The sequence below is a fragment of the Triticum urartu genome, chromosome 5A (genome assembly GCF_056163025.1).
Source record: "Triticum urartu cultivar PI428250 chromosome 5A, HENAU_Tu73, whole genome shotgun sequence".
In the NCBI taxonomy this organism is placed as follows: domain Eukaryota; kingdom Viridiplantae; phylum Streptophyta; class Magnoliopsida; order Poales; family Poaceae; genus Triticum; species Triticum urartu.
The window spans coordinates 451,311,023-451,319,028 of NC_141877.1; positions in this window are offsets into that span (position 1 = coordinate 451,311,023).

The window sequence follows — 8,006 nt, forward strand, 5'->3', positions numbered from 1 at the left end:
CCTCTACGTCATGTCATCTTGCTTAAGGCGTTACTCTGTTTCCATGAACTTAATACTCTAGATGCATGCTGGATAGCGGTCGATGAGTGGAGTAATAGTAGTAGATGCAGGCAGGAGTCGGTCTACTTGTTGGGGAACGTAGTAATTTCAAAAAAATTCCTACGCACATGCAAGATCATGGTGATGCATAGCAACGAGAGGGGAGAGTGTGATCTACGTACCCTTGTAGATCAACAACGGAAGCGTTTGGTTGATGTAGTCGTACGTCTCCACGGCCCGACCGATCAAGCACCGAAACTACGGCACCTCTGAGTTCTAGCACACGTTCAGCTCGATGACGATCCCCGGGCTCCGATCCAGCAAAGCGTCGGGGAGGTGTTCCGTCAGCACGACGGCGTGGTGACGATCTTGATGTTCTACCGTCGCAGGGCTTCGCCTAAGCACCGCTACAATATGACCGAGGTGGAATATGGTGGAGGGGGGCACCGCACACGGCTAAGGAACGATCATGAAGATCAACTTCTGTGTCTAGGGGTGCCCCCCTGCTCCCGTATATAAAGGAGCAAGGGGAGGAGGCCGGCCGGCCCCTATAGGCGCGCCAGGAGGAGTCCTCCTCCTAGTAGGAGTAGGACTCCTACTAGGAGGGGGAAAGAAGTGGGGAGGGAGAGGGAAAGGGGGGCGCCGCCCCCCCCCCCCCTCTCCTAGTCCAATTCGGACCAGGGGGAAGGAGGCGCGCGGCCCACCTCTGGCAGCCCCTCTCTCTCTCCACTAAGGCCCATATGGCCCATTACTTCTCCCGGGGGGTTCCGGTAATCCTCCGGCTCTCCGGTTTTCTCCGAAATCACCCGGAACACTTCCGGTGTCCGAATATAGCCGTCCAATATATCAATCTTTATGTCTCGACCATTTGGAGACTCCTCGTCATGTCCGTGATCACATCCGGGACTGCGAACTAACGTCGGTACATCAAAACTCATAAACTCATAATATAACTGTCTTCGAAACCTTAAGCGTGCGGACCCTACGGGTTCAAGAACAATGTAGACATGACCGAGACACGTCTCCGGTCAATAACCAATAGCGGAACCTAGATGCTCATATTGGCTCCTACATATTCTACGAAGATCTTTATCGGTCAGACCGCATAACAACATACGTTGTTCCCTTTGTCATCGGTATGTTACTTGCCCGAGATTTGATCGTCGGTATCTCAATAGCTAGTTCAATCTCGTTACCGGCAAGTCTCTTTACTCGTTTCGTAATACATCATCTCGCAACTAACTCATTAGTTGCAATGCTTGCAAGGCTTATGTGATGTGCATTACCGAGAGGGCCCAGAGATACCTCTCCGACAATCGGAGTGACAAATCCTAATCTCGAAATACGCCAACCCAACATGTACCTTTGGAGACACCTGTAGAGCACCTTTATAATCACCCATTTACGTTGTGACGTTTGGTAGCACACAAAGTGTTCCTCCGGCAAACGGGAGTTGCATAATCTCATAGTCATAGGAACATGTATAAGTCATGAAGAAAGCAATAGCAACATACTAAACAATCAGGTGCTAAGCTAATGGACTGGGTCATGTCAATCAGATCATTCACCTAATGATGTGATCTCGTTAATCAAATAACAACTCCTTGTTCATGGTTAGGAAACATAACCATCTTTGATTAACGAGCTAGTCAAGTAGAGGCATACTAGTGACACTCTGTTTGTCTATGTATTCACACATGTATTATGTTTCCGGTTAATACAATTCTAGCATGAATAATAAACATTTATCATGATATAAGGAAATATATAATAACTTTATTATTGCCTCTAGGGCATATTTCCTTCAGTCTCCCACTTGCACTAGAGTCAATAATCTAGATTACACAGTAATGATTCTAACACCCATGGAGCCTTGGTGCTGATCATGCTTTGCTCGTGGAAGAGGCTTAGTCAACGGGTCTGCAACATTCAGATCCGTATGTATCTTGCAAATCTCTATGTCTCCCACCTGGACTAGATCCCAGATGGAATTGAAGCGTCTTTTGATGTGCTTGGTTCTCTTGTGAAATCTGGATTCCTTTGCTAAGGCAATTGCACCAGTATTGTCACAAAAGATTTTCATTGGACCCGATGCACTAGGTATGACACCTAGATCGGATATGAACTCCTTCATCCAGACTCCTTCATTTGCTGCTTCCGAAGCAGCTATGTACTCCGCTTCACATGTAGATCCCGCTACAACACTTTGTTTAGAACTGCACCAACTGACAGCTCCACCGTTTAATGTAAACACGTATCCGGTTTGCGACTTAGAATCGTCCGGATCAGTGTCAAAGCTTGCATCAACGTAACCTTTTACGATGAGCTCTTTGTCACCTCCATATATGAGAAACATATCCTTAGTCCTTTTCAGGTATTTCAGGATGTTCTTGACCGCTGTCCAGTGATCCACTCCTGGATTACTTTGGTACCTCCCTGCTAGACTTATAGCAAGGCACACATCAGGTCTGGTACACAGCATTGCATACATGATAGAGCCTATGGCTGAAGCATAGGGAACATCTTTCATATTCTCTCTATCTTCTACAGTGGTCGGGCATTGAGTCTTACTCAACTTCACACCTTGTAACACAGGCAAGAACCCTCTCTTTGCTTGATCCATTTTGAACTTCTTCAAAACTTTGTCAAGGTATGTGGTTTGTGAAAGTCCAATTAAGCGTCTTGATCTATCTCTATAGATCTTAATGCCTAATATGTAAGAAGCTTCACCGAGGTCTTTCATTGAAAAACTCTTATTCAAGTATCCCTTTATGCTATCCAGAAATTCTATATCATTTCCAATTAGTATATGTCATCCACATATAATATCAGAAATGCTACAGAGCTCCCACTCACTTTCTTGTAAATACAGGCTTCTCCAAAAGTCTGTATAAAACCAAATGCTTTTATCACACTATCAAAGCGTTTATTCCAACTCCGAGAGGCTTGCACCAGTCCATAAATGGATCGCTGGAGCTTGCACACTTTGTTAGCTCCCTTTGGATCGACAAAACCTTCTGGTTGCATCATATACAACTCTTCTTCCAGAAATCCATTCAGGAATGCAGTTTTGACATCCATCTGCCAAATGTCATAATCATAAAATGCGACAATTGCTAACATGATTCGGACAGACTTAAGCATCGCTACGGGTGAGAAGGTCTCATCGTAGTCAATCCCTTGAACTTGCCGAAAACCTTTTGCGACAAGTCGAGCTTTGTAGATAGTAATATTACCGTCAGCGTCAGTCTTCTTCTTGAAGATCCATTTATTCTCAATTGCTTGCTGATCATCGGGCAAGTCAACCAAAGTCCATACTTTGTTCTCATACATGGATCCCATCTCTGATTTCATGGCTTCAAGCCATTTTGCGGAATCTGGGCTCACCATCGCTTCTTCATAGTTCGTAGGTTCATCATGATCTAGTAGCATGACTTCTAGAACAGGATTACCGTACCACTCTGGCGCGGATCTCACTCTGGTTGATCTACGAGGTTCAGTAGTATCTTGTTCTGAAGTTTCATGATCATCATCATTAGCTTCCTCACTAACTGGCGTAGGTGTCAGAGAAACAGTTTTCTGTGATGTACTACTTTCCAATAAGGGAGCAGGTACAGTTACCTCGTCAAGTTCTACTTTCCTCCCACTCACTTCTTTCGAGATAAACTCCTTCTCTAGAAAGTTTCTGAACTTAGCAACAGAAGTCTTGCCTTCGGATCTGTGATAGAAGGTGTATCCAATAGTTTCCTTTGGATATCCTATGAAGACACATTTCTCCGATTTGGGTTCGAGCTTATCAGGTTGAAGCTTTTTCACATAAGCATCGCAGCCCCAAACTTTCAGAAACGACAACTTTGGTTTCTTGCCAAACCACAGTTCATAAGGTGTCGTCTCAACGGATTTTGATGGTGCCCTATTTAATGTGAATGCGGCCGTCTCTAGAGCGTATCCCCAAAACGATAGCGGTAAATCAGTAAGAGACATCATAGATCGCACCATATCTAGTAAAGTACGATTACAACGTTCGGACACACCATTACGTTGTGGTGTTCCGGGTGGCGTGAGTTGCGAAACTATTCCACAATTTTTCAAATGTACACCAAACTCGTAACTCAAATATTCTCCTCCACGATCAGATCGTAGGAATTTTATTTTCTTGTTATGATGATTTTCTACTTCACTCTGAAATTCTTTGAACTTTTCAAATGTTTCAGACTTGTGTTTCATTAAGTAGATATACCCATATCTGCTTAAGTCATCTGTGAAGGTGAGAAAATAACGATATCCGCCACGAGCCTCAATATTCATCGGACTACATACATCTGTATGTATGATTTCCAACAAATCTGTTGCTCTCTCCATAGTACCGGAGAACGGTGTTTTAGTCATCTTGCCCATGAGGCACGGTTCACAAGTACCAAGTGATTCATAATCAAGTGGTTCCAAAAGTCCATCAGTATGGAGTTTCTTCATGCGCTTTACACCGATATGACCTAAACGGCAGTGCCACAAATAAGTTGCACTATCATTATTAACTCTGCATCTTCTGGCTTCAACACTATGAATATGTGTGTCACTACTATCGAGATTCATCAAAAATAGACCACTCTTTAAGGGTGCATGACCATAAAAGATATTACTCATATAAATAGAACAACCATTATTCTCATATTTAAATGAATAACCGTCTCGCATCAAACAAGATCCAGATATAATGTTCATGCTTAACGCTGGCACCAAATAACAATTATTTAGGTCTAATATTAATCCCGAAGGTAGATGTAGAGGTAGCGTGCCGACTGCGATCACATTGACTTTGGAACCGTTTCCCACGCGCATCGTCACCTCGTCCTTAGCCAATCTTCGCTTAATCCGTAGTCCCTGTTTCGAGTTGCAAATATTAGCAACAGAACCAGTATCAAATACCCAGGTGCTACTGCGAGCATTAGTAAGGTACACATCAATAACATGTATATCACATATACCTTTGTTCACCTTGCCATCCTTCTTATCCGCCAAATACTTGGGGCAGTTCCGCTTCCAGTGACCAGTCTGCTTGTAGTAGAAGCACTCAGTTTCAGGCTTAGGTCCAGGTTTGGGTTTCTTCTCTTGAGTAGCAACTTGCTTGCCGTTCTTTTTGAAGTTCCCCTTCTTCTTCCCTTTGCCCTTTTTCTTGAAACTAGTGGTCTTGTTGACCATCAACACTTGATGCTCCTTCTTGATTTCTACCTCCGCAGCTTTCAGCATTGCGAAGAGCTCGGGAATAGTCTTATTCATCCCTTGCATATTATAGTTCATCATGAAGCTCTTGTAGCTTGGTGGCAGTGATTGGAGAATTTTGTCGATGACGCAATCATCTGGAAGATTAACTCCCAATTGAATCAAGTGATTATTATACCCAGACATTTTGAGTATATGCTCACTGACAGAACTGTTCTCCTCCATCTTACAGCTATAGAACTTATTGGAGACTTCATGTCTCTCAATTCGGGCATTTGCTTGAAATATCAACTTCAACTCTTGGAACATCTCATATGCTCCATGACGTTTAAAACGTCGTTGAAGTCCCGATTCTAAGCCATAAAGCACGGCACACTGAACTATCAAGTAGTCATCAGCTTTGCTCTGCCAGACGTTCATAACATCTGGTGTTGCTCCAGCAGCAGGCCTGGCACCCAGCGGTGCTTCCAGGACATAATTCTTCTGTGCAGCAATGAGGATAATCCTCAAGTTACGGACCCAGTCCGTGTAATTGCTACCATCATCTTTCAACTTTGCTTTTTCAAGGAACGCATTAAAATTCAACGGAACAACAGCACGAGCCATCTATCTACAATCAAGCATAAACAAGCAAGATACTATCAGGTACTAAGTTTCATGATAAATTTAGGTTCGATTAATTTACTTAAAGAACTCCCACTTAGATAGACATCCCTCTAATCCTCTAAGTGATTACGTGATCCAAATCAACTAAACCATGTCCGATCATCACGTCAGATGGAGTAGTTTCATTGGTGAACATCACTATGTTGATCATATCTACTATATGATTCAGCTCGACCTTTCGGTCTCCGTGTTCCGAGGCCATATCTGTATATGCTTGGCTCGTCAAGTATAACCTGAGTATTCCGCGTGTGCAATTGTTTTGCACCTGTTGTATTTGAACGTAGAGCCTATCACACCCGATCATCACGTGGTGTCTCAGCACGAAGAACTTTCGCAACGGTGCATACTCAGGGAGAACACTTCTTGATAATTAGTGAGAGATCATCTTATAATGCTACCGTCAATCAAAGCAAGATAAGATGCATAAAAGATAAACATCACATGCAATCAATATAAGTGATATGATATGGCCATCATCATCTTGTGCTTGTGATCTCTATCGAAGCACCATCGTGATCACCATCGTCACCGGTGCGACACCTTGATCTCCATCGTAGCGTCGTTGTTGTCATGCCAATCTTATGCTTCCACGACTATCGCTACCGCTTAGTGATAAAGTAAAGCATTACAGCGCGATTGCATTGCATACAATAAAGCGACAACCATATGGCTCCTACCAGTTGCCGATAACTCGGTTACAAAACATGATCATCTCATACAATAAAATTTAGTATCATGTCTTGACCATATCACATCACAACATGCCCTGCAAAAACAAGTTAGACGTCCTCTACTTTGTTGTTGCAAGTTTTTACGTGGCTGCTACGGGCTTAAGCAAGAACCAATCTTACCTACGCATCAAAACCACAACGATAGTTTGTCAAGTTGGTGCTGTTTTAACCTTCGCAAGGACCGGGCGTAGCCACACTCGGTTCAACTAAAGTTGGAGAAACTGTCACCCGCAAGCCACCTATGTGCAAAGCACGTCGGGAGAACCGGTCTCGCGTAAGCGTACGCGTAATGTCGGTCCGGGCCACTTCGTCCAACAATACCGCCAAACCAAAGTATGACATGCTGGTAAGCAGTATGACTTATATCGCCCACAACTCACTTGTGTTCTACTCGTGCATATAACATCAACATATAAAACCTAGGCTCGGATGCCACTGTTGGGGAACGTAGTAATTTCAAAAAAATTCCTACGCACACGCAATATCATGGTGATGCATAGCAACGAGAGGGGAGAGTGTGATCTACGTACCCTTGTAGATCAACAACGGAAGCATTTGGTTGATGTAGTCGTACGTCTCCACGTCCCGACCGATCAAGCACCGAAACTACGGCACCTCCGAGTTCTAGCACACGTTCAACTCGATGACGATCCCCGGGCTCCGATCCAGCAAAGCGTCGGGGAGGAGTTCCGTCAGCACGACGGCGTGGTGACGATCTTGATGTTCTACCATCGCAGGGCTTCGCCTAAGCACCGCTACAATATGACCGAGGTGGAATATGGTGGAGGGGGGCACCGCACACGGCTAAGGAACGATCACGAAGATCAACTTCTGTGTCTAGGGGTGCCCCCTGCCCCCGTATATAAAGGAGCAAGGGGAGGAGGCCGGCCGGCCCCTATAGGCGCGCCAGGAGGAGTCCTCCTCCTAGTAGGAGTAGGACTCCTACTAGGAGGGGGAAAGAAGTGGGGAGGGAGAGGGAAAGGGGGTCGCCGCCCCCCCTCTCCTAGTCCAATTCGGACCAGGGGGAGGAGGCGCGCGGCCCACCTCTGGGAGCCCCTCTCTCTCTCCACTAAGGCCCATATGGCCCATTACTTCTCCCGGGGGGGTTCCGGTAATCCTCCGGCTCTTCGGTTTTCTCTGAAATCACCCGAAACACTTGCGGTGTCCGAATATAGCCGTCCAATATATCAATCTTCATGTCTCGACCATTTCGAGACTCCTCGTCATGTCCGTGATCACATCCGGGACTCCGAACTAACTTCGGTACATCAAAACTCATAAACTCATAATATAACTGTCATCGAAACCTTAAGCGTGCGGACCCTACGGGTTCGAGAACAATGTAGACAT